Source organism: Amblyomma americanum, chromosome 6, assembly GCF_052857255.1.
Source record: "Amblyomma americanum isolate KBUSLIRL-KWMA chromosome 6, ASM5285725v1, whole genome shotgun sequence".
Classification (NCBI taxonomy): Eukaryota; Metazoa; Arthropoda; class Arachnida; order Ixodida; family Ixodidae; genus Amblyomma; species Amblyomma americanum.
This window is the reverse complement of record NC_135502.1, coordinates 32,199,092-32,224,286: the sequence shown is the minus strand read 5'-3', so window position 1 is coordinate 32,224,286 and position 25,195 is coordinate 32,199,092.

Here is a 25,195-nt window from a genome sequence, read left to right as displayed (position 1 = left end):
ATTCACGCGCAATGTGGTGGAGATGAATTACATTCGATAAAAACTAGTTTTCATGAAGTAATCCGAAACAAACAAAAATATCACAAATCATGCTCTGCATGAGCAAAGCTTGAATAGCTAGAAAGCACTTGAGCACACAAACTACTGCTTGGATATTTTTCAAACCACTGCAAACACCACTGTTTGTCCATTTCAAACGCTTTCTTTTATTCACTCCTTACTTCTTTATAACAGTGGCATGTTTAAGGCAATGTTTAAGGCACGTCATTTTTCTTGGTCCATGTTTGGCGGTGGGACTGAGCGACGCGTGGAAATTTTATAGACGAGAGCGCGGTAACTTCTCGTGACGAACACAGAGGCAGACTTTGCATACGTTAGCCACCTTCTGCTCGCTCACGTCACCTAGAATGACGTCATGGAAAGTTCCGCCGCCACTGCTGCTGCTTTGCGGCACGTACTATGTTCACCTCTCTCTCAAGTAACACTGCGCTTGTCGTCGAGGCTATGAGGTTCCGTACTCACTTTCCACGAGAAATTCCCACAAGAAATACTCACTTACCCTGGAACATTTTTCTGGGTTTTTTTTTTGTTTGCATGCCGCAAAAGAACAACACATACATCGCACAAATCTCTGACCGCCGCTGGTGATAACAGCGCATTAAAAGAGCTACAAATGATTTTGATATTCACTAAAGCGCAATTAAAGCGAAGCCGGCATGTCTTCGCTGTAAAATGTGTCTGTTCCGTGCTGCTCCTGAACTACCGCACTACGGAAATGCATACGTGCAGTGCCCTACTTTGTTACCACCCAGAGTTGTTATTAAGGACCGCTCAACGTAATCGACGCTAAAGCTCCCTCCGCGGGTGAGTTTCCATTGGCGCCGGGGAGACTAATTTGGAATAAATACTGGATATACTACAGTGTAAAACATACGTCGCGTCTTGAATTTCGACTGTAGCTCACGAGGGCGATCCTGCTGTCGCATCGCTGAGGCAGAGACATTGACCCGTCGCTGCGTCATCCTGGTGTCCGTTTCACCCCATTAACATATTTTTGCCTTTTCTAACATTTTTTCTTCTTTCATCATGACGGATCACTGCTCGGCAGTCAAGTGCACAGCACTGGTCACGTGACAGGCTCCTACATTGGCGACACCTATACGCCGGATGCGCCAAGGCATCATCCAGAACCAGCTGCGCTTTAAAACCATCGAGAGAAACGAAACACAAACAAATGAAAAGACAAGTTATTTTCTAATGGTTGCATTCGTAGTTCGAGCGCGCCAATAAGTACCAATGTTCGCTTAACACACCACGGCTACTACATTGCTACGGAGCCGCCGCAGTGGCTCCGTGGTTACAGCGTTCGGCTGCTGGCCCGAAAGACGTGGGCTCGATCCTGACCGCGGCGGTCGAATTTCGATGGAGGCGAAATTCTAGGCCCGTGTGCATTGCAATGTCAGGGCACGTTTAGGAGCCCCAGGAGGTTGAAATTTCTGGAGCCCTTCACAACAGCGTCTCTCCTAGCCTTAGTCGCTTTACGACGTTAAATAACAATAAACCCATAAACCCATAATTTGCTACGGCTCGCGCCTCGTGACTACGAGATCGCGAGTTCGATTTGTGTCTTAGACAGCTGTATTTATTCCTAACCGGAATGCAAAAACATTGCTATTTTGGTATCTCAGCCAGTAATTAAGAAATACGTGTGGGCGAAATTTACAATCCTCCATTACGACTTTCCCTAAGCTCAAGTTTAAGGTTTGACCCTGAATATACGTTCGAAGTACGGAACTGTGGTAATGATGCTCGACTGCTGAGTCGAAACACGTGTGTTCGATCCCGGCCCTGGCGGTAGCATTAGATGAAGGCGGAATACTTGAGGTCCGTGTGCTGTGCAATGACATTGAACGTTAAAGAAGCGAAGCTGGTCGAAATCATCGGAAGCTCTCCACTACGGAGTTCCTCATAGCCCTAATCGCTTTGGGACGTTAAATATCCATCAAAGAAAATATAAAGTATGGCACATCACGCCAGAAGGAGGATACTTTAGCTCACGATAAGACCCACATAAAAGCTTTCACGAAAAGAGAGCTTAGCCGTTTTTATTATAACAGTAAATTCGTGAGCAAACAACCCTAGGTCAACCCGGTAGACGAACAAAGGTTTAGCACCAAGAAAAAGTTATGGTTTGAGAAAAAATTTATGTACCTACTGCCCTAAAATTATACTAGTACGAAGTACCTCGACCAAGGCATAACCACTCGTAGAAAAAAACTAAGGCTGGTGCTTTTTTTAATAGTGCGAACAGGTGAGAAAATAGTGCAGTAACTGCGAGATGGTCTGTGTTCACTTTTGAAGAGAATACGCTGGTAGCACGTCCACAAACGTTTGGAGCCGCCGCGGTGGCTCAGCGGTTATGGCGCTCGGCTGCTCACTCGAAAGACGCGGGTTCGATCCCGGCCGCGGCGGTCGCATTTCAATGAAGGCGAAGTGCTAGAGGTCTGTGTACTGTGCGATGTCAGTGCACGTTAAAGAGCCCCGGGTGGTCGAAATTTACGGAGTCCTTCACTACGGCATCCCTCGTAGACGGAGTCGCTTTGGGACGTTACGCCCCTTAAACGAAACCAAACAAATGTTTGTTAATTAAGTTAAAAATCTGCCCTACCCCCTGCTCTACACACTACGATTAAAGGAAAAGATCATAGAACCATCTTTAACCGCTTTGACAGAGACTAATAAATAAAGTGAATCACACTTTCAGAATCTAAGCATTTCCAAGATATCTAAATTGGACGCCGCCTGTCACGGTAAATTTTATTTAGACTCATGTGACAGCCAGGTTGAACTGCGATATTAACTAAGGGATGCTTTCGTTTCAAAGCCGGACCCCCCCCCCCCCTCTCCTCGCCCCCCCCCCCCCCCTGCTTTCCCGTATTGGCACGCACTGCTACTATTTACGCAAAATTCGCTACTGCCATTTTCTGAAGGACAAGCGTCTAAAGGACACGCAAAAGCGCAAACAAAACAAAACAAAGGTCCGCAGTAGTATTGCTCACAAAATTTTTTACCACGGCAGGTAGAATAAAAGCTTAAGACCTAAAGAGAGTAATGTAAATGGCATACTTAATCCTCATCACGCTATATGACGTGCGCAAGTATGGGTTCTGCGACGCAATACGAGTCCGCAACGAATTACCTCATCTAATTAGGCCATTATACGCCGGATTACTCGAGAGAGTGTGCGCCAGTTTTCTGATTTTATACTGGAGGCGTGATGACGAGTCTTTTGCTTTATTCTTTTCATTATTTAAAATTCTGACCATTTTTCGCAACATCATGGCGTAAAAATTATAATAAGGGTAACATCCAAACACTATGGGGCCGAGATTCTCCATTTTTTTCCGGGAACTGCTCGGCACGCAGTCTCTTTACTCATTACTTTGCCCCGTTTTCACTACCTCTTCCACTTTTGTGCCTAGGCAGCTTACGCCGAAAATTGGCTACGGTGAGCTATTATGTAATGGCTGGTAGCATCCTTTTTTCTCACCTCATTTCTGTGTGCTTTGCATTTCGTCAAAGGGGCTTGACTGCCTTCAGCGTTAGGCAATTTTTTTTCAAGAAAACTTAACTCTACGGACTTCACAGAAAAGCCTCCTGTGGCGCCACCCGGGCCCCCGTCTAATGCATGATGCAGGAGTCTCCGCTCAGATGAGTTTCGGGGAGCCAGCTGACGCAACGCCGCAACTCATAACTTGCGATTGTGAAAGCCTTTCGTGAAATGCCGAGATTTAGACAATGCCGACAGGTTACGCCAACCTGGCATCGCCTCAATAATTAAACCTCTGAAATCTTATTTAAACAATACTGCAAGAGAAATTTGGTCGCATAAAGAATCATGAAAACAAGTTTTACGAAGGCGACAGCTGATATAAGCATGAGCCAGGTTACGACAGTATATTTTAAGCCTTCTTGCATCCTGCTCTATTTGATATAAGCTTAACAAACACTGACAGGTGTGAAATAGCGCGAGTGTTCTGCCAGAACTAATATAGCGACGGCGCTATACATTTCTCCAGAAATCCTTCCATTATCTGATTTCCTTCCCTGCCTTTCCTTCTTTCACTCTGTGATCCCTTTTCTCATTCTCTTTTGCTTGACAGCATTCCACGTCCGCAGTAATCAGGCCAACGTGTAAGCTTTTTTTCTCAGCTAAGTCTGTTCTGTCTTCAGGTTGAATGATATCGGTTTCGGCAACCCAACACCGCAAGTTATCGAAAAGCAAAGAAAGGCGCTCAATCGTCACTGCGAAAAGCGGCCTGCGCAGCGTCTCATCGCGGTATGCAATTTAATTCAGTTGCGTGATTAATATAATTAAATTGTGTACTTAATATTACGAAGGAAGCCATGCGCTTCAATGTTACGAAGTACAGCGTGCCCTCGTAGTACAGAATTTAATTAATTTTCATACTAAATGTATTTATTAGCAAGAATACCATACTGTTAAATGCTCCTAAAAAACACATTAACGAAAGACGCCGTTAAGGAAAGAACATCACAGTAACAGATCAGAATGAAGTCACTGTAGGAAAATTCGGGAACTTCTGTAAGAGTATTTGTTTTCAAGTTAAGAACAACGTGTGCTTGGAGAGCGCTGAGAAGCAGATGGGGGCAAGTCAAACGTGAGCACGAAGTTTTGAGGTACTTAGTGTTTCCTAATTGTGTCTGTGTGTGTGTAGGCCACCGTGTCGTGTCTGGCTGGATGCCTTGGATAAGGGATGGTAAGTGCTCGGATGGGAAAATGGGGGGCTAACCGTTCCTAGAATTTCCTAGAATACCTGCGTGGCCAGCAGCCCACCATGTTGTATTTGTGGGTGGAGCTATGGAATGTAGAGATTCGGCTAGGGGTTTACCAAAGTAAATAAAAATTGACCGCCGCTGGAGCGACCATAGAGCTGACATAAAGTCCGTCAGTTACTCGCAGTCCGAACGCCTCCATGGAAAGTGGCAAACGCAGGAAAATATTCACCTCCAAACATTTTGTCAACTTAAGCCACATTTCTCGCAGGAATGGTTCCTCATCTGGTACAAAGCTGGGCGCCTCAAACACTCTGCGATCTGAGAATGCACCTAATTAGGCACTCTGTCAGATTGCAGAGTGATTAAACTATGAAGCTATGCCCATAATGCTTAATGTTTTCACTGGGTAGCTAGCACTGATTTCAGTTTTCCAGTTATGCTGCATACCGAAAAACAACCGCTGCGCAAGCCTCGTTTTCTACTCTGTATTAACGAAGGTTTGGATGTTTTCTTCAACGGGCAGGAGTAATGATCTTTATTTAAGTGAGTGATGAATAATTTCAGTAGAATCAGGCTAATGATTCTTGAAGCCGCTTGTGTATCAGCCACAGACAGGCTGATAACGGATAGAGACAGCCACCGATGGATCCGGGAGCAGTACAAAAAGTCGCAGGATTTATTGTGAGCGCTTATATAGGCAGTGATCGGTTCGTGCGCAACGCAGTGCGCATCACGTGCCATGGTCGGCATGACCCCGCATAATACAGCTTGAAAAGTCCCCAAAAAAGTTTTTTTCGCGTGCCTTCTCAATATTATGGTGTGTGAACCATTAGAAGCCAAGTGTTCAACAAATGTTTCGTCAGCCGAGCCTTTGTGTTCAATGCCCATCAAAATGACGTATTGTTCAAGTCGGTTTAAGCACGTAGCAACGTTAATTTACAGATTATGAACAGCTTTTTTTTTCGAATCGCCGGTGAGGCAGCAAAACAGCACAGTTTAGCAGTCTTCAGAGCGTTCCCTACATGAGATTGTTCGCCATTTAAGTTGCATACCCAGCAATTCTGGACAGAAGCATTTTTGAGCGGGAAACCGTTTATGATCGCAATTTTTTCAAATAATGTAAGATGTCACTGTTCGATGCGATCGCTGGAAATACTTTAAAAGAAACATTTTGCTACATGTAAGAATAATGCATCATTACTTTCAATATTTCCATAAGAGGGTGTTATAATTTTCTAGTTTTCAAAATTTTTGCCCGAGAAAGCTAGACTTGAAATTTGGATTGGCTTGGCTTTGATCGAGGAGTCATTTTCATCTGCACTGAACACATTTCAGATCGGTGACCCTCCGCCTACGAGAAGGATTCCACACGGCACCTCTTATGATGACAATGTACTTACATAAGTCAACCAAGAAGCGATGACATAGAGGCGTCGCCCGACTGCGGCGGTTGCGCCAACGGCAACGTCTTTCATTTGTTTGCGTACAGGAAGAATGCATTTTCTACTTCATCAACCAGTAACTACAATGAAAGAGGGGGGGGGGGGGGACGCAACGACGCGCGACTACACCGGCCTAATTGCACCCGGTAGAGAGCACAGCCTTCCACATTCCCCTGTTCTGAAGAATGACCATGGGAAATAGAACTCATTCCGTTCTCAGGGGGCGCTATGGCCCGAGCACGGTCAGCTCTGTAGCAGTTGAGCCACACTGTTTCTGCCGGCCATAATCAAGGACTAGACATCAAGCTGGGAGTGCAAATCCTGTGGCCTCACTCCTCTTCATGAGAAGAGCGATGGTGAGGCTTCATGCGTAGACATCATTCCTCTGAGTCGGTCCTTTTCCTGTTTCTCCTGGTTCGCTCAGCCTTAAATGCGAGAACTACCGACAAGCATTGCTTGCTAGTTATTAGCTCCGAAGTCACAAGCAGTCGCAACCAACAGAATACGAGAAATGAATCACTGATAAAAATAACCGTTATAATATACTGACAGAAAAATTGGATACGGAAACATATCCGACGAATAAATTTTCTTGCAGAATTGAAAGTAACTGTATAATCTGTGACAAAACAGCGGCGCAAAATAATAAGTATATAAGGTGAATAAACTCCCAAATATAACTTCATCGTAGGCACCGTAAAATTTACTCAAAGAATATTTTTGTCTGAGGCATGCACATGTTTTTGTTTTGACTGCCACATTCCCGGCACACAAAAATCTGTTGTGCATATTTCAGTGTTACAACGGGCGAACCCAAGGTTTTTTTTTTAGGATTGCATTATTTCGATAAGGCGAACTAGCGATAGCGATGCCTGCATATTAGAGATTTCATAAAAAGACAAGTCACAAGTTTTAAAAACTGTAAAACGTTATCATAAGTCGTGCTTTTCTTCTCAGCAATTGAGGTATGCAGGCTACATTGTGCATAAAGTTTTAGTGCATTGTTATGGCTTGCATGAGTTGACCACTTCTTTAAGGCTAGATCAGGTAGAAATATTTAGCAGAATAAGTATTTGCACGTGCACGTATATACAAAAGAAAGATCATTTAACGTTCACAGGCGCGATACTGGTTTCATCGGTCGCTGTTTCAATAGAGCGAAAATACTTTTTCATCGCTACGAGGATAGAAAATAAAGTTTGTTAATCATACCCAGAATTTCTGATTTTTCACAATCTGCAGTTTCACAATTTCTGCAGTCACAATTAAATCAATATTATCTTCTGCTCATTTTCAGAACCACACTCACCTTCACTTCTCTTCCACCTCAGTGTAAGACATGGTAGAGGCAGGGCCGGCAGATGGTTTCTTGACAAGTGTTCTCCTCCCCGCCCGAATTTCCTCCTCGGACTGAAGGCCCATTTTAAATGCCGCCAACGATGACTGATTTGCGAAGGTGAAGACAAGCCCTCTAGTCGAAACTTTGGCAAGCACCCTGAGGTTTTCCCCTTCCTTCTTCACTTTGTGAATGTCAGTGTAAGGCAGTGCATTATACTTGGAATATAGTAAAATATTGCTTGCACACAGCAAAAACAATAATTCTCTAAAGAGTATTTCATTTGTTAATTTTTACAGCACGCCAGCGCCGTTTTGTTAGCTAGAGCTGCCTGACCAGCATATTTCCTGCAGACCTTCATGTACAATGATGAAAGTTCACTGATTAAAATTTAAAGTCATCACAAAACAGAGCAAGAAGAAATGCTCTAAAACATCTCTTGCACTTTCACCGATTACGTTCGGTAGCACCACTGTCAGGTCTGGATCTCCTCGTATTGTTTCCAGCTGAACGACTGAAGCACACATCTTAGAATAACAAAAAAAAAACAGAACCACGCGCGGCCGACATTGCGTAGAGCACAATAAATCCTGCGTTCCCCAGCAATTCAAACGAGATTGCCTGTGGCATAACGCCCGTACTTGCTTAGTGGAACATACAGCCGGCGCACCACGGAATTCTGGGCTTGCGATGATCAGAAAAGAAGGAGAAAAAAACAACCTAAACCTGCTTCTCGAATTCACGGACGATACACTTTTCAACGTGGCGTTGCAGGGCGACGAGTAGAGCGCACATGCGCGGCTCTCTCCAGCTTCTTGGAAAATTGTTTCGCGTCGGTCGATAGCGAAAATCTCTTGTTCTTTCTGTACACGCCTATGCTGAGCGCTATTTCTCAATCTCTTTTTCCTACGTGTGCGTTCGTTCCAGCTGCAAGTTTTCCTCTTTGCGGCTCAGAAAAACACGTCCCCTCATCAATCTTTGTAGCACTTGTTTTATCTGCTCTAAAATCGACTCCTCGGATTATATATTTTACAAAATAAAACAGCGAAAAAAGAAAAAAATTGCGTTCTACCGTGAAAAATGACTGCTCATTTCCGAACATCGAAAGTGCCATCGAGAAGTTTTGGGGCCTGATTGTAATACGGTTTTCTTTTCGTTGTCTGGCGCGCAGTGGAATGGGCGAGTGAAAGAACTTCACCCTGCGACCTCAAAATCGATGATGAAATCAAGCATGATATAAGTAGCGGAAGGCAAGCAGAAGGAAGAAATCGACGTATAGAGTTGTTTTGAAAATCTGGATAGAAATATTAAGCCTTCGACCGGACTAACAGCATGGAATTCGAATGGGAAGTAGGGCAAAAAAGGGTCGATGCACGTTGCGCAAACATATTGCCAATCGGACACGCTGTCCTGGGACTTATATCTAATCTCATCTGGAAAGCGGCATTATGCTTCTCAAGTTCATGTTGGCCATGGAATTGAAATACAGACCGCATCAGAAAATCTGTCCTTAATACAACCTTTGTCCGTAAAGTTCCGAGACTGAGTCTATTAAAAAAAAAAACTCGTTTAACATTGAAAAAATTTGTGCATCACACCTTCGAAATAGTCTCCTTTGCAGTCTATAGACAGCCTTCAACGCTTCTTTAGGTCTTGGAAACAGTTGGAAAACGCTTTTTTTTGGCAGGCTTGTCAGCTCCTTTGTCGTGGCGTCTTGAATGGCCTCCACGCTCCCCATCCAGCGACCTTTTAGGGCTCTCTTCACACGAGGAAACAGGAAAAAATCGCATGGGGAGAGGTCAGGCGAGTATGGCGGAAGGGGAAGTACAGCAATGCTGTGCTTGGCGGGAAATTTTGTCACGCTCAGAGCAGTGTACGGCCTTGCGTTATCGTGAAGGCTCCATTGTCCAGACGCCCACTACTCAGGGCAACGGCGTCGCAGTGCATCACGCATGTGTTGGAGCACGCTGATATAAAACTCCTGCTTCACCGCCTGCCCTTGTGGAACGAACTCGTGGTGTATGACACCTCTGGCATCGAAAAAAAAACTATCAGTATCGTCTTTGCTTTGGTCTTCTGTCGCCGCGCTTTTCTCGATGCCGGAGAGCTTGTGGACCATAATTCGGCGCTTTGCCTCTTTTTTTTAGAATTCTATTCAAAACACCATGTTTCGTCTTCAGCAATGATGCTGTCAACGAATGCAGCATCCTTATCTGCCTCGGAGAGGAAATCAGCGCTCACTGATGCCCACGTGTCCTTCTGGTCCTGTGTGAGGGAGTGCGGCACAAGTCTAGCATTCAGCTTTCGTTTCCCCAAGTTCTCACGCAGTATTTGGTGGAAAGTTGTTTTACTAATGTCGAGAGAATTTGATAGCATGCGGGCTGTAATGACGCGGTCTTGCTGTACGATTTTCTTGATCCGAGCCGCGTTGTTTTTATGTTGTGAGGTTGAAGGGCGCCCCTGCATTGTGTCGTCTTCCACCGACGTTCTCCCCGAAACGAATCTCTTGTGTCACTCGAAAACTAGCGCCCGCGATAATGTCTCTTTGCCGTAAACGCCACGAATGATCTCATATGTCTGTGTGGCTGTCTTGCTAAGCTTCACACAGAATTCTATGTTTACATGCTGTTCGAGGTGGACGTCCATCTCTCCGCATTCACTCACAGTAGAATGCGCAAACGACTTGTGACAACGTATTTTTCTACATGTAGTGCCATCTAGCGGCTTCCACAGCAATTAACATAAATAACTCAGGTTAGCCCGAAAAGATGGCGCTATAAATACGCGCCAACATCAGTATTAGAGAATCATTTCTAGAGAAGAAAATAACTCAGTCCCGAAACTTTACGGACAAATGTTGTATATAGCTTATGCTAAGCGTAGTAAGTGCCTGCGAAATATTTGGCATGAAAAGTACAATTTTAAGCTCTTTTTAAGCACTATTGCTCTAAGCCAACATCTACAGACTCGATTTGTATTATGGCAGGGCAGAAAAGTTTTGAAACGTTGAAAGTGGAGTTATGGCAACCTTTTTTACTATGCTGGCGAGCACTGCAGTTTTACTTGGTGCTCATGAGTTGTGAAGTACTTGGGATCTTTCCTGCACAGTTTATTTTTATATTTATCATGGAGTTGGCCACGGGAAAAACAAGACGAAATGTAAAGAAGAAGCCTTGGTTTGCAATGAACCATCACAAAAGAATTCTCTTCTGAAACGAGGCTGATAGAAAGGGCAACTAATGCTGTGAGGCACCTCTGAGCCTCCTCTCAGTTTGGAAATTTTGGCGTGTGAAGCTCGTCTCATTCAAGACCTCCGTTCATTTGAAAAGAAGAAAATGTGCTTTAAAACGTTGATCTTATCTTGCTTCCTATTTTTCTTATATAGCCTTATCTCGTTAAAGAAAAAAGGTACCCTGGTAAAAATATTCCTATCGGGTGTCTATTCGTTGACGTAATAATAATAATAATAATAATAATAATAATAATAATAATAATAATAATAATAATAATAATAATAATAATAATAATAACAATAATAATAATAATAATAATAATAATAATAATAATAATAATAATAATAATAATAAAAATAATAATAATAATAATAATAATAATAATATCTTTTATTCACTTCAATTCATAAGCGTTATCACTAGTGTGCGTGGCTGGGCAGCCGGGGTGTGAAGGTCATGACTCGATCAGCAGTGAATAAAATCTTGATCGTATTCTCTTTCGTCAGGAGAATACGATCAAATTTTATTTCCTTCAATTTTTCTCCACTGAAATGGAAATATTGCCAGATCTTCGATATATTTGTTCGTTTGATGATTCCTCTGGTGCTAATGCCATAAATTTCGACAATATTACTCGGTCCTCAGAGCGCTAGGCAATAAGTGTCGGTAGCAACGTAACGTCTGTTCTGTTCTTCGTGTATGATTGATGGCTGGGACTACGACCATATGCTCCTGCGAGCATCGAGAAAGCAAGGTCTTGTAGAAGATGCATCTCGAAAACATGTTACTTATTCAGCCTTTCGTAGCGCCCCCCGCAGCTCTGCGTTATTCATGCCGATAAGGAAAGCACTCATTCCGGATTGAAAGCTCTGCACCACAACAGCGCGCCCATAAGTCCACACCTATACATTTTTGCGTCCCCATTTTATCTGGTTGTTTGATTGCAAGCTGTTTTGCCATGTCCTGTAGCGCCTGTTATCCTTTCAGTGCTGCCCTCCCTGCCTCCCCTCTTCCAGCCTCCCTGTTCATACTTGCATTGTTTCTTTTTTTGCAAGTAAAGAAAGATTGGCGGCCAGCGCTTCTTTTTATTTTGCGGTTTACCTGTTGTGCGGTGCGCAGATAGTGCGAGCTCATGGAGTTCGCCCATCACGGGAATAAATAAATAAAATCTGTACTTACTCTTGCGCGAGAGCGTTGCGGACAGTTAATAATGAAAACTTAACGCTGCGTTTCTCCACGGCTATCTGTACTATCCGGATTTCTTAGCGGGCATAGTCATTTCGGGCTGCCGTTTCCACTCGAACTTCCTCTTGAACTTCTGTCCACGTGTTATTGGCTGGTTTTACCACCATTTATTAATTTATTTCTTGATTGATTGATTGTTTGATTGATTGAATTTATCAGGGTAGGAACATAACAAAGAAGAGTGGTTTAATTACCAAGATATTTATAATCACAGCATGAATGCAAACAATAGAAATTACAAATAATGAGCGATATCTATAATATACAGGATATAAGATTGTGCAGTACTCATAACTGTTCATGACATACAGCAGGATAAAAGATTTCACCCAACTGCGAACATCATTTACGGAGTCCCATTCAGATTACACAGTGTTGTGAAGGAAAAAATCTATATGAAACACTCAAAGAACCTATTTATTCTTTACAGTAATAAAGATTATTAGCATACTATAGAATGCGCACGGCCGACTGAAAAAATCAATGTTGGGAGATCACTGCAAAAGAAGAGGAAATGCGATTCAGGTCTTTCCACGAGAGGGGAAGGAATGTATCGAAGAATGTTCTAGTATAATATGGGAAGTCTGGGACAGAACCCTCTGTTCAACGTGATCCGCAAGCGAAGCCGATAGATCTGTTATTCGCCGCAGGTTAGAGACCACACATGTGGAGGTGAGAGCCGAAATCCTCTCTTTTCACCTCCACAAGTGTGGACTCCAGACGGCGGCTAATAATAGAGCCACCAGCTTAGTTTTCCAATGATGCCGTCCAGAGACTTTCACCCCGACTGTAAAAGGTGTCAACTTTGCGAACGTGGTCTGAGCGGGATTGCACAAATGAAGGCTCGCCCAGACTGCCTACTGACGTCATCAGGGGAGGGGGGGATGCGGCGGTGAGGCGTCGGCCTAATCGGATGCGAGCTATTGCGAGCAGTGATTTTCAGTAAATATTTCAAAATTATAGGCTCCACACAGAGTTTTGAAATTTCAATCGAATACCGGCAATGACCACTTCTACAGATTTGTTTCGCTAGAATATGCCCATCGAAACCATTTCACGGTCCTTGTATTTGTTACGACGGTTTGTTTTGACCCATTTTGTAGATCCGGTAGTGCAAAAAGGCAAACGAGAGTAATGCAAAGTAATTTTCTATCGTCATTACCCTATAAATCAACGTCTGTTGCATCTCTGCGTTCAATGCATTTGGAACGGCTTGATTACTGAGGCAGTGTTTATCACTGCGTACGGTGCAGCCATGCGCGCCAGAATCCTAATCATCCGATGCGTTTTATCTTAGCGCGGAGTAAATGAAAAGCATCGGGTGCCATATGGGTTGCTTTCACTCGCCACTGTCTTTTTCCAGCGTGTACACACTCGTGCGTCCGTGATACTCCCAAAAAAACAAGCTTTTGGTTTTCTCGTGCGCCTCGCTGGCGAGGACGGTTTCCATCAAAGTGAGCGTGCGTTCCCATGGGCCGAGCGTGTTTGGTCTGGTAATGACAAAAACGTGTCGCGCTTCCGAACCGCCGTGAAAAGACTGTCGTAAATTTGGGAGGAAAAAACTGACGTTAAGTGGGCCTTGTTCTGCAAAGAAGGAATGAAAAGAAATGTGGAAGACAGAACTGGAGAGTTAAACCCCATTCTTCAAGATATCCATTAACCGTCCGGTCTGGTTAACTAAGAAATCTCTCTTGAAAGGTTAAAAATGCAAGAAGCTGCGGAGACAGCACGCCTCGTTAGCCTGAGCCGTCGAGCTGAACAAGGTTGAATGTAACTGAAATCAACTCTGGGTGTAATATTTAATCAGCAGTTGTCATGAAACTTCTACTTGCAGCACAGAATAAATAATCTTGTCAAAATACACTTATCAAGTGTACTCTGCAGGCTGCGTTACACGTTACCACGTAAATTAAAGTTGTTAATATTGTCACATAATAGAATACGACAAAGTGGGCTGCGGCGCTGCACGGAGCGCTCGCGCTGGACCCACCGCCATCAAATGGTACCATACCCATCTGTCATGTAGACCTCTCTTCACCGGTTTGCCGTCACGTAACTTTTGGTGTGAGGTGGGGGTAATCATCACCATGATAGTACCGGAGCTTCGGCGTGCTGCGTCTACCGTGGTAATCGGCCTTGTGCTCCTGGTCCGAACCGCCTGGCTGTGCCCCAGTCCGCCTGACTAGAACCGACCTCGCCGTTCGCCCCAGCCCTGTCCCCCGCCTCGACCACAAGAAACGCCGAACTGATCCTGCTGGCCAGACCCAAAGCGACCGACCGATCCGAGACACCTGAGCACACAGCCCCCCCCCCCCCCCACACACACACACACCCACACACACTCTATGTCGGTTGGTAAGCCCTCGGCCGTCGGCTCAAGGTGTGTCCAGTGTGCTGGAAGCTTGGTGGGCCAATGCTCCTCCGATCATCTTCTCATCTCTTTCATCGTGATGGCAACCCCTACATCTTTTGAGTAGATGAAGCGCACAAAAGAGCACACAAATATTAACACGAGAGCCTAAGTGACCTGTCTGTGTGCTGTCTTTTGTGCGCTTCATCTACTCAAGCTATGCACCAACTTGCCCCAGAACGTGTTCTACTGCAATGCCTACATCTTCTTCTCGTCCGTGTTCATCCTTCCTGTGACGCCATCGTCACGCCTTACATTTCATCGTCACTGCCATTGTGTTCGCTTTTAGTTCGCGCGGTCAGGACAATTTCTCGGTGGCCCCGGTTAGTGTCACGCACTAGAAGACGACAAAGCGGGCATTGGCGCGGCACGGAGCACTCTTGCAGATTCCTTAGCAAGAGCCTCTCTCAGCGGCCCAATTGTTGCTGTCCTGCCATCGTGTGCATATACAGCTGCTGTGAGGTTTCGCAGCTACACAATATTTCAGGAATTTGCTGCCTCGGCTCTTACATCATCTCCCGAATATCAGCATCTTCTGCATCCTTGGAGTAGCAAAGACTGGCGCTCACGCAGACTAGAGGTCTCTTTCACGCGCTTGCGTTGCCGGGTTCCCCTTCTAAATTTCTACCTTCACAGATCTGGCCTGGCAGCTTCCCCACTGTGCCCTTTTTGTGCCGAACCTGAGACAATAGATCACTTCCTGCTGTTCTGCCGCCGCTTTTCTCATTTGAGGAAGCGTCTTTTGCAAATTCCATTTCATCAACTGGGCTTGCCTGTGTCTTCCGCGGTTGTTCTTTCCATTGGCGCTTCTTTGCTTGTACCGCAGCGGTGGCCAAGTGGTTGAGCATCCGCCTCGTATGCGGGAGGTGCGGGGTTCGATCCCCAGTGCCGCCGGGTACCCACCGGTGATACAATGGGTACAAGCTTTCCCCTGGTCTGGTGCTCGGCTTATTTAGGGTGAAATGCTTGGGAAATGGGTCTTTGACCCCACCTTCAGAAAAAGAAAAAATACCTTGTGACATGGCGCTCTTTGGCCATAGCGGCCCTTGCGCCATCAAAATCCATAATCATCATCATCAGCTTCTTTGCTTGGACGAAGCGAGAGGAGTGTGCACTATGCTGTGCAAACTTTTCTTAAAGAAACGCAGCGACTTTCATTCTAATTTCTTTTTCCCGCCCTCAGTCAGTACGACATTGCAACATTACAGGCATTTTGTACTATTATGCACATTAAGCAATTGTCCCGTCTTTGATCTCCAAGTTAACTGGACCCCTTTCCTTCCCTCTTCCACTCTATCAGACTACATACTATTACCACTCCTTTTCCCGTCAAAACATTCCTGTATCCAGTAATCAACCACCTGTGTCTTGGCCACTCCCCCGTAGTGGGTATGTGCCAGCAACGTCTGAGGCCTTCCTTCCTTCCTTCCTTCACTCTCGCTAGGCCCAACGTCATTAAATTGTGCCAAAGCCATCTGTCGTCTAGTCCTGTCTTCATCGGCTTGCCGTAATGTAACAATATATAACGCTCTGTTTTGTGTCCAGATGAATTACTTCGGACTCGTATAGGGAACAACGTCAAGACAAAACGTAAAGAAGATTCATTGTCTGGAGAAGAATGCACTCAGTTATGTTGCTAACGTTCCCAAAGAAAGCCCATTACATGGTACCTGTTATGCATACAAAATTATAAGCTTTCTAATTGATATGATTTCGACCTGTGCATGAGGTACAAACATAGCCTAATATCCAGTAACAAAGCTTTTTTGCCTCCATGTACTCTGAAAAAACTTCCTGATACGAGGTATTCATTAAGGAATGAAGCTACGTGGTACGCGCCATTCTCCAGGACCAGACATGGGCTCGAAGGAGTGGAAAATTGCCTTCCGAGGTTATTAAACAAATGAATACATCAGGAAATTAACCCGAAAAAAGCTACTAAGACTAATATAAAACTTCATTTCGTTAACCACTTTCGTGGCGTTGAAAGTGTCAGCTATCTGCATGAATAAAGCAAGATATATGAATATGTCATTTCACCACACAGCACTGTGACAGTGTTTCGATTACTCCGTGTATCTTCTCTTCCTTCTCTAGTGGCGAGTTCATGATTGTCATCTTTCAGATTTTTAATAAAATTGTGTCGTGAATATTTTTTTACTTGTATTATTGTTGTATGAAACATTATCCGCCTCCTGCGTGAGAATGGCATGTACTGCGAATCGTTCGCACTTCTATGTAACTTTTCTTAAGGAGCTGTTGGAAAATCTGCCACATAAATGAGGTGGGGACCCAGTGAAGCTTGCTTCAGAGTAGCTTTTTTTCCCCGCTGAATACAATTTTTTTGCGTAAAAATGCAAAACAAACATTTTATTGAATATTCGAATAACAGGAAGCTACCAAATCGCCACCTAAAATTAAGCTCGCGATAGGGTGGCCGCAGTATAAGCAGGAGAGGAGTAAGCAACAATCAATGAGACAGTTCGTTGTCTAACAGTGGACGCATTTCGCCGATAATTAATGACCAATGTCACGGTGATACAGTAACTTTCTGGAGAATTTTGTAAGTCTCCGTGAAGCCAATAAAAACATAAAATGGCTTCCTTAATGCTTTAAATTGAGTGTCGCGGGCCTCCTACCCCTAGATGGGGTGCATGGCCTAGCATCACCTTGTTTCATACTTTTTTTGTCTTTCGGTACCTCGCATTCTTGTGCACCATTTAAAAAAACTTAATCACCATCAGCAGCACAAAAACGTACACTGTAAGACAAAAGCCTCTCTCATATTCCTCCTCTCCACCTTTTATTGCACCAATGTGCGCATGCGCAGAAGCCTACCATCCCGTGGAGGAAACAGTCTGCACAGTCTTGCCCCGCGCCGCTCTCATAACAAACGATGGGAAACAATCAAAATGGCGTCGCAGCTGCCAAGTATTCGCGCGCATTTTGGATGGACTTCAATGCAAATATAGAACATCGCATTGCAAAGAGCTGACGCAGGCGTAAAAAACTCTCAAGTGCGTCCTTTGCTCAGCATTGCAACTCCAAGTGAGCTGTGGCGGCGGCGGCGGCGGCGGCGGCGGCGGCAACCGTGCAGACTACGCGAAATCGGAGTTGTCAGGAACATACATTTTTCTCACTATTACCTAAAGGAAAAACTGGAACCGGGATAGTTTAGCCACCATGTAGAGCCTAGGGTGCGTATTAGGATTGGCTATTGGTAGGCTGAAAAAGTGCTCGAGGCAAACTTTGAGGAAATGCAGTGAAAGTTTGCGTTCAAGCGTAAAACCGAAATTTCACTTCAGTTCAATTTTTTGAACAAATGAAAAACGCAAAGCTAAAAAAAAAACTTAATCCGCGCACAAAGAAGGGCACCGCGTCGCAGCTAGCCACTGCGGGAGATAATCCATGTTTCTGGCCAAAGTACACTAATGGAGCCAAATACGAAATCTCACCTTGCTGCAATGCCCTTGATGGATCAAGTGCGCTTTAAGAAGTTCGCATAGACGGTGGCGCCACTGTTCCCTCCAGGTGATCTTTAGAAACCTTATGCTCGGGAACATTACAACAACGCTACACCGCACCGCTCGCGCCGACCATTAGCCACCGTCTCTTCACTTCGCTGCGCCCGCAGTAGCGCTCACGCGGTAGTTTCGTATTTCGTGATGTTGTCGGAGCTGGAGTTGGTATGCGCGTGCAACCTTCTTTTAAGGCCTGCTTCACAAACAGCTCCTACATTAGCTGAGGGATTGTTGAAACGCAATACTGCATGATTAATTATCTACCTAGCAACCGCGAACTCTGCTCAAAGATACGGCGATGAGAATGAGAGCATGATAGCTCATTCGTTTGTTTACATGGGCGCTCAGGTGAAGCCATTACATGTTGTTTGCTTGATACAAAGCGCCAACAGCACTCAACTTCGGTAAATAATACTGTGACATTGTCAGCAGCAGACGGTTTAATTTCACTCTGTGATAATACTATAAGTTGCGGAGATGGCTGTGATCGCCTCGCTGGGAAATGCTTGACATAGCGGGCAGTTACCGGAACCGCCTGGCCTCGTTATTACACAATGCGTTTACATCCTGCAATGCGACCAGTATACGATTTCCAATATCTTTAGCTAAAAATGTATTGCGCGACACTGATGAATGCTTTCGATTGCACCTTCGGCAACCGGGACCACCTGGCCTCGTTATTGCATAATGCGTTTACATCCTGCGATGCGACCAGTATACGATTTTCAATCAATTTAGCTAAAGATGTATTGCGCGACCACTTCATTAAACAAAATGGCCTACTCTGCTTTCCACAAGCGACACTGATGAATGCTTTTGATTGCGCCTTCAGCAGCGCTCCGCATCCGCTATGTTAACCTCTAAGTTTCAGCTCATAGCATGGCTGCGTGTCCCAATGTAAAATGTCGTCAATTTTAGTTCCCTCTTGACAACACTACAGCACACCATCATTTGCAATCTATAAATTATTGCTTTTATTATGTATTTAGCAAATGAAATTCCCGAGTCCATTGTACGCAATCGCAGCATGCAAGAATTCCGCGGATTTTTTCGCGTGTGAATAGAATATGAACATTTAACAAGGATATAGCAGGACTGTCTCACTCACTTCTAGAACAAATTAAAAAAAAACACATCGTAGCTGCATTCAGGTTGCACTTTTATGTCAGCTTAAGCTTTTGCTATACTCCTGATATAGCGAAAACAGGTCGTGCGCAAATGTCCGCTCAGGATTTTTGGCACTGCTAGCATGAGCGCGTCTCGCATTGTGACAACATTCAGTCACCTGTCATGCTCGTGCCGTCGCTGGTTGGTAGGGAGTGATACACGAAAGTCTTCCGACATGCCTGCCGATCGATGACGCCGGTGTCGAGTCGGTGCATCGGTTTCGTGCCTGTCTAGTGAGATTGCATCACCGAAAAGCTTTTTTTCAATAACGCCGCCATTGAGAATACAGCTCAAGCAGACACGAGGTCATTAACTCCGATTTGATACGTCGATTATTTATCACTCTGGCATAAGTAAAGCTGCGTGAATGAAACGAAGATGGGACAGGAAAGAGATTCAGCGCTATTTTCTGTTCCGCCCCGCCGCGGTGGCTCAGTGGTTAGGGCGCTCGACTACTGATCCGGAGTTCCCGGGTTCGAACCCGACCGCGGCGGCTGCGTTTTTATGGAGGAAAAACGCCAAGGCGCCCGTGTGCTGTGCGATGTCAGTGCACGTTAAAGATCCCCAGGTGGTCGAAATTATTCCGGAGCCCTCCACTACGGACCTATTCGTTCCTATCTTCTTTCACTCCCTCCTTTATCCCTTCCCTTACGGCGCGGTTCAGGTGTCCAACGATATATGAGACAGATACTGCGCCATTTCCATTCCACCAAAAACCAATTATTATTATTATTATTATTTTCTGTTCCATCTTTGTTTCGCCTTCACGCACCTTAATTCGGGTTGCTTTATTTATGCCAGAAAAAAACCGAATACCCGAGCAAAAAGGTATACTTTAATTATTTTCCACGGTACTCGAATCACCCTCACGATCTGTACCATTTGTCGCATTAATTACTGTTTCTTTTCCAGCCTATTCTCAGCGTGCAATTCAACAAAACATGCATTTGTTACTCAGTCCTGCCGATGTCTTTCACTGCATTTTACATCTTGCTTAATCTTTCCACCAGTACTGCGGACATCACCCTAGGCACCACCCTCATCATTTCTTGCTGCTGCTGGCTGCCGTACTGTTTGTTTAGTTATGGCACCCTCGTGTTAGCGCTGCATCCTCCCACCAAACTCGGATTAACCCTGTCCTGTGCCAGACTTGGCAGCAAAAAATTTCATTTCCTGAAGTCCTAGCAACCCGCACCTTCTCCCTTCCTTTTTTACATCGCCCAATCAATTTCCCAGAGCGGGATAGCCAACCAAAACTCCATTCTGGTGTTGTTGTTGTTGTTGTTGACCTCAACCTGCCTGTTTTCCTTCTTCTTCTTCCACTTTCTCTCTAAAAGGATCCGGACTTTGAACGCGTGGCAAGGCTCTCAGCGATCGGCCGATGTTTTCAGGCTCAGCCTGATTTAAGGTGCGTGAATAAGCTCCAAAATATTAAGCGGTCGCTCAGTGTATTTCATTATGCTTGAACTTGAGACTCTTAACAAGTAAATTGGAAGAGCAAGAAAGTCCAACCCCATGAAGCTCACACTTCAGTGCAACGTGCTGTGGAACACTCTGAAGAACATATCAAAATGGTCTAAAAACTTGCGGGGAACTTTTTCAATGCTTGCGATAGTGCCGCCGCGGTGGCTCCGCGGTTACAGCGCTCGGCTGCTGGCCCGAAGGACGCGGGTTAGACCCCGGCCGCGGCTGTCGAATTTAGATGGAGGCGAAATTCTAGACGCCCGTGTACCGTGAGATGTTGATGGACGTTAAGTAACCCCAGGTGGTTGAAATTTCCGGAGCTCTTCACTACTGCGCCCATCATAGCCTGAGTCGCTTTGGGACGTTAAACCTCCATAAACTAAACTAAACTTTTAGTACTAGCGAAATAACTTTTCACTATTTCGCTATCACTTGGCTTATTATTTCTAATGGACCAGCTATCCTGCAGCGATAAATCTGTAGAATATTCTTTTTGCAGCAGATTGTAGAGGTTCCCCACTTGTCGTGTCGCTGTGGACATCGTTGACACAGCGCGAAAATTCGGCAAGGTGAAACAAACCCATATAATCCGTACGTGGTTCCTCTGAGGCTGTATGTCAGCGTTCATTTTTTCACCTCCTCGCCCCCTCCCTCTCGCTTTGCTTTCACTTTAATAACTCAGTGTCTTAGATGAGAAGCTTTCCACAGTAACTTCGAACCATTCTGTTACATTCAACACGTGTGCCTCTCTCATCTTTTCTTTCCAAATTTTTCTCTGTTAACTACTCCCTAGCATTGTTCACTAGCCGGCTCAAATCACCATTCTTTTCTTAACTACAGTGTTACCCTCCTGTCTACCGAGAGCATTCGCCGAGTAGGGAGGTTGGTAGGCGGACCCGAAACTGTCGTCAGTGCGGGCGGGTGGTTTCCGTAGGACTGGAGGATTAGGATCTTCATGTGTGCCTTGGATCCACATCATCCAGTCGGGAGGGCAAAAAATGGGTTGAGGTAGTTCAGGGATCTTTCGCGAGCGTCCTCAACAATTTAGCGAAGAGATAGGGCTTAAGTAAATACGAGTGTACATGAGTGACAAAATTTAACCGAACAGCGTAGTGTATGGGCACCGCATCGTTGACATTTAATTTTATCGCAGCAATACAAAAGAAAGACCCAAAACACGGATTTGCTAGACATTCTTCTGTTGGGCGCGTGAAAAAAAAATGAAAATCAACACCTAGAACCATGCCGGCACATCATATGAGATGACTCCCAAAGAAACTCTTACTTGTGCCCATGAAAGTACTGGCGCTTAGAGCTTCTCATTTATTTCATGCTTGGACGAGCAGCTTCACAGTGACTTGTGAGACTCACTTGGATAACGGTCTTGACCAACCTGCGACGCTTTTCAGAACAGTGGAGAGCTTAAGGATTGTCCAGTTGTCTCACAAAAATTTCTGATTTCACCTGGACATATTTTTACCAAGTGTATCTTTCTCGCACAGCCTAACGTTTCTTTAACGATTAATGCTATTGAGCTAAAAGACACATCTGTATGCCAAAGTGGAATCTTAAGTTGGCCATTTAGAAGCATGCCTTCGGCACGCAATACACGCGATTTAAATAAAGAAGTCATGCACTGGCTTTAATTTAAAGTAAATATTTGTACTTGGGTATTTTTCGCCGATATAAAAAGCGGTTATTTGTAATACGTATTTCTAATATTTTGAGTGGGTCATCTTCAACGGTTTGTCCAAAACAAAGCAAAATTTCTTTTGCAGGGTGTTATAAGTCCAGAATACCGAGTAATTTCGATAACTTCTATCGGAATTCAATTCTTCTGGAGTAACGCTGCAGTACACAAGGAAACCATCTCCACTGCGTCCAAGGGTACCAAATGTTTTACTTATTGGTGTACATTAGGCTCGCTTTGCGAGCTATGGTTGTAAATTTAGATTATAAACCTCTCAGCATTATTTTAAACGTAATTTGCGACAGCGCTCTTTAGGGTGCGCTTTTAAACTTCCTCGCGCGCAATGCGACCTTACCCATCACAAATATCCTTTCGCCTACATCTCCGCCGGGAAGGAAGCAAAAACTAGCAGCGCAACTTCACCGCGGTGCCGGCTTGCGTAAACACCTCGCGCCATACTTCTCGGCTAATTCAACCCAGTGTCGAAAACTACGAGAGCGCCGAGAAGTTTACCTTCGCCCGCTTCACTGCGAAATCGCACGCAGGAATGCATTCCACTTTCCTCGTGTCTCCGGGCGGCAACAGAGGGCGGCTAGCACGCGAAACTCCGCCGTGAGGAAAGCGCGCTACGCGCTCAAACTGCCGCGCAATATCAGGCGACGCCCCGCAAAGGTTAGCCGAGCGGCGGGTTCTCTCTCCCGCGCTTGCTTCCTTTCAGCAAGGGCTGATTCGCGATCGGCACGCTATGTATCCCGGGATGCGCCACACTGCGCTCTCTCGCGCGCGCGCAAGCTCCGGGTTTTGTGTGCTGTCGCCGTGCCGGCAAAATTCCTTCTCCGCAAACTCCTGCCTCACAGCCCTAGCCCCCTTCCCCAACCTTCCCCGCTCTCTTTCACCGCTTGACACATCCCGTGCCCGGGAAGCAATATCTCGGGAGTTTCCGAGTCAGCAACGCATGCGGAAACAAAGCTCCCACGCCTCTTTTTCTTTATCTTTCTCTCTCTCCTTATCTATTGCTTGTTCCCACTACTCAGCTTACAACGCAGCCATCGCTTTATTTTTGTCACTTTGTTGCAGCCGGTCTCTCCGTGGCTTGATCGTGCTCCCGGTTTCCTTACATGTTGTGGAAGCAGCCGCAGGCAGCCTGCGCCTAGCGTGTAGGTGGTCTAGCCTTGTGTCCGCGAGCGCTATACGATCCTCTATCAGGTGGCGTTGTTTTACCAAGTGTCATTAAACGTTTTCTTCACGAGCAGGAAAGGTGGCAGAGAGCTTTTCTCCAGACTAAGTGATCTCACGAGAAGACTTCGGAAGCACATGTGGGTGGCAATGCTCAGGTCACGTTGCCGCGCATATGATGCGAACCTGCACTGAGAGCGAGCTTAATGCCTCTCGTAAGCACTTTGGGAAGAAGGTAGTGCACTGTGAAAGGTGAGAGAGGTGATGCACTGCGAAGGGTGAGAGAGATCTATAGAATCACTGATATGATATAGATTAAACTGTCTTAATGCGCAGACTTTTTAGATATAATATATCATCGTTGCACTATTGTACAGATATCCCATTGAATTAAACAAACACCGAAGTCTGAAACACGCAGATTCTAAAGCGAAACTACTCGATAAAGCACACAAATTTTTCTGAATTTCCTCACAAGTGAACATAGAGGGGAGCAGCGAATTTAATGCATGCCAGGAAAAATAATCCTGTACACCAGACGTTTATAGAAACATTCATTTAACTATTGTTTGAAGTACTTGTCTTTTCCTTTTTTTCTTTCTTCGCTCGCACACACTGGTTATTTCTGATATCATCACAGAATCGGTAAACGACGGCTCTTAAGCATTTTGTTCCAACTGGAAATGCTGCAAACGTACCGCCGCATTCAAGCTTAGAAAAAAAATATACTGCGAGCTTTCAGGAGCTCTTCTGTCTTCTGCTTAGTTTGAGGAAGTATGAATAATCCTTCCGATAACAGGAGAAAATCTCCTTCCTTCCTTAATATGTTCGTCAGATTTCTATGCCCAGCTATCGAAGATCGATAAATTTTTAAGAAACAAAAAGAATGATCATCACCATAGACACATCGCGCTTTTCATACGCTTTGTACTCGCTTCAAACGAATCGCATTGAGCGACGAATCGACGGCGCCGAAACATCTGCACGCGATAAATCGCTCTGCTTAAGAAACTGAAACAATAGTTCTGAAAACAGGCAGCCACTTTTCTTTCCGCTAAGCATGTTCGGGTTTCTTGAAAAGGAGAGAAAAGAAACAATTGTTCTAGAATGACACGCGCTCCGCACAGCCTTTCATTAAATGTCAGGCAATTCAATCTGAAGAATAGAAAAATAGGGCGTAAAGTTTATCCGTTCTATACTTCCACGTTAGCAAAGCTCGCACTTAGCGCCGCTTCCCTCTGGCGTTCTTTGTGCGTGGCTAAGCGTTATACGCGTTTATCCTTCAGAGAATTCATACCGAAAACAGAGGTGAGCAAAACTTTTAAACAAAAGCCGCGCTGAACAATGCAAGCTGTTCAACAACGGCGCCTTGCATTTCAAAAATATTGTCTTCAGAAATAGCATAAGAGACACTACTGCCATAAAGCGAAAAAAGCAAGGCTTGCTTCAAAATTAAAAGAGCGAGGCCTCGTATAAATAATACATTTCTTGTGCTAATCAACATTACTATCTAACTCCAACATTGTTCACAAATTTACAGGCGGCTTACTCGGCTCATATAAGGGCGCATGACCAGTTCATTTCTTTTCTCGTGCTTTAATCGCGTTGTACAAGCGCGTAATCCAACATCTTGCGCATAATTTAGCCTCTAATCTTGTGTCTATTCCTCGTGATTATCATGAGCTCGTTGAATTATTTTTTGTACCTACTG